Source organism: Oncorhynchus keta, chromosome 22 (genome assembly GCF_023373465.1).
Source record: "Oncorhynchus keta strain PuntledgeMale-10-30-2019 chromosome 22, Oket_V2, whole genome shotgun sequence".
Classification (NCBI taxonomy): domain Eukaryota; kingdom Metazoa; phylum Chordata; class Actinopteri; order Salmoniformes; family Salmonidae; genus Oncorhynchus; species Oncorhynchus keta.
The window spans coordinates 23978704-23981596 of record NC_068442.1 but is presented as its reverse complement, the minus strand read 5'-3'; the positions used below and the strand labels follow the sequence as shown (position 1 = coordinate 23981596).

Genomic DNA, 2893 nt, shown 5'->3' with positions numbered 1-2893 from the left:
AGTTTATAAATGGCCAATCAACTTAACTTTTTAGGGTCCTTAAAGACATTACACACACTGAACAAAAATATAAATGCAACAAATTCAAAGATTATATGAACTGTAACTCAGTATAAGGAAATCAATCAATGGGAATACATTAAGAAAACCCTAATGCGATGTGGGTGTAGGACATGCGGCCTACTAGGTTAAAATTATAGGCTAGAAAATGTTATTTAATTTTGAAATAAAGAAATATGGATATAATAGGGCCTATTTTTAAACATTGTATAATTAGTGCAACCTGCATATTATACCTCCCCTTCCTCTCTCCATTGTTGCTTCTTTCCTTCCTCGCTGTCAACAGTTAGAACTGATTTAATTCTTTAATTTAACTGTAATGACATGCTTGAATAATATAAGACTAAGATGCTTTCTCATCTCTGCACGAAGATTAAACGGTTAGGATCTGAACATATACAGACCCATAGCCATTTGTCGATATTAACATAAGGAATTCCCCACAACCACACCCACAAATTGGGGAAAACAAACATTCTTTCCTATTGACCCCCGATGTAAAAGAGTCAACTAAGTCGTAGATTTTTAGTTACACAGAAATAACAAAATATACAGAAAGTTTGCGGTGTTGTTCAATGTACATGTAACCGGGTCAAACATCCTTACCTACAGTTCGTAATGCTCCCATGCAGGGAAATAGAGGCTGTGAGAAGAGCCCTGTGGCTTCAGGTTATTCAGCGTGGGAAATGAGGGGACCCGATGTCCAAGTAGGCTACACGTAGCTGTGTGTGGAAAAGATTAGATATTTAACTTGTTTAGTGTAGTCAGTTTTTAACTACTCACTACTTGTAGCTGTATAGTCAGTTTTTTTGGCTAGCTTAATGTTCTGGTCGGTAGCTAGCTAGCACTCTCTCACGTGGCTGCTAGCACAGGCATGAAAAGGGGCATGAGGGAAAAACGTACAATATTATCTTTTTCTAAGTAGTGAGAATACTTGAGAGCAGACAATGTACTTTTCGTAAATGTAATTTTGTAATTGACTAAAACAAGCAGACAAATTTGATAAAGCTGAAGCATTTGCTGTGTAACACAGGGGTGTATTACACATGAGACAGAGCCTATAAGTTTGTTGGATAAAGCTTCTTTCATTAGCTAAATATACAGTGCATTTGGAAAGTATTCAGACCTGGACTTTTTCCACATTTTGTTATGTTACTGCCTTATTCTAAAATGGATTCATATTTTTTTTTAAATCATCAATCTACACAAAATACCCCATAATGACAAAGTGACAAATTTATTTTTAAAAGTATTATAAAAAAAAACAAATACCTTTTTATTTGCATAAGTATTCAGACACTTTGCTTTGAGACTCGAAATTGAGCTCAGGTGCATCCTGTTTCCATTTGTATAGTCTTACGTTTTTTTTTAAAGTAATGGAGTGAGAGTCAGCTTTGGCAGTGCGGATAGCCCCTGTGACACAGAGAAGAGGAGCTTCAGTTGAGTGATCTGTCTTGAAGCCTGACTGGTTAGGCTCAAGAAGATCATTCTGAGAGTAATATCGAGAGAGTTGGTCAGAGACAGCACGCTCAAGTCTTTTGGAAAGAAAATAAAGGGATACCGGTCTGTAGTTTTTGACATTATAGGAGTCATGTGTGGGTTTCTTGAGGGGCCATTTTGAAGTCAGATGGGACGCAGACAGTGGTTAGGGATGAATTGAGGAAAGTGAGGAACAAGGTTTCCAGAGATGGTTTGGAGAAAAATGTGAAAGTTTGCAGCCAAGGGGTGGGAAGGGTCTGTAAAGCCTATAGGGAGAGGAGCAAACAGGTATAGAAAACACACACAGAGTGTACAAAACATTAGGAACAACTTCCTAATATTGAGTTGCACCCCCGAAAGCGTTCCACAGGGATGCTGGCCCATGTTCTGAGGAAGATGGCACCAATAGAGATGGCAGCTTCGCTTCAAGTCCTTAGGAAGCTGTGAAGTATTTCGTTTTTTTAAAGTATTATTTCTTACATAGTTAGCCCAGAAAACCTTAAGTGTTATTACATACAGCCGGGAAGAACTATTGGATATCAGAGAGAAGTCAACTTACCAGCACTACAACCAGGAATACGATTTTCCCAAAGTGGATCCTTTGTCGGCACCTCCCAGGGCATTTTAACTAATTCCAGAGGCCTACCCTGCTGTCGGAGTCCGTAGAGCCAACAGGATTTTAAGTGCATCCCGCCGACAGGAACAAACATCTCTCTGGAAGAAGAAGGGCGGGGTGTATGTATCATGAGTAACAACGCATGGTGTAATTGTAACATACAGGAACTCAAGTTCTTTTGTTCACCCGACTTAGAATTCCTCACAATCAAATGCCGACGGTATTATCTCCCAAGAGAACTCTCCTCGGTTATCGCCACAGCCAAGTATATCCCCCCGCAAGAGGATACCAAGACGACCATCAAGGAACTTCACTGGACTTTCTGCAAACTGGAAACCATATATCCTGAGGCTGCATTTAATGTAGCTGGATATTTTAACAAAGCTAATCTGAGAACAAGCATATCGATCACTGCTACTCTAACTTCTGCAATACATACAAGGCCCTCCCCCGCCCCCCTTTTGGCAAATCTGACCATGACTCCATCTTGTTGCTCCCCTCCTATAGGCAGAAACTAAAACAGGAAGCACCCATGCTTAGGTCTAGCCAACACTGGTCTGACTCGGATTCCACGCCTCATGATTGCTTCGATCACGTGGACTGGGATATGTCCAAGGTAGCCCAGACAATAACATTGACATATACACTTACTCAGTGAGCGAGATTACAAGGAAGTGTTTTGGAGATGTTGTACCCACTGTGACTATTAAAACCTTCCCTAACCAGAAACTGTGGATT

General features: G+C 40.2%; 1 long non-coding RNA gene across 1 annotated transcript; it reads right to left on the bottom strand.

Annotated features, from left to right (window-relative positions):
• Positions 1–1287: 1287 nt before the first annotated feature.
• On the bottom strand, positions 1288–2558 carry LOC118400757 (uncharacterized). The gene is made up of 3 exons (XR_004829095.2): positions 2361–2558; positions 2099–2253; positions 1288–1980 (listed from the first exon to the last, which is right to left on the bottom strand). It is a non-coding gene; the product is annotated as an uncharacterized LOC118400757 (long non-coding RNA).
• Positions 2559–2893: the final 335 nt, after the last annotated feature.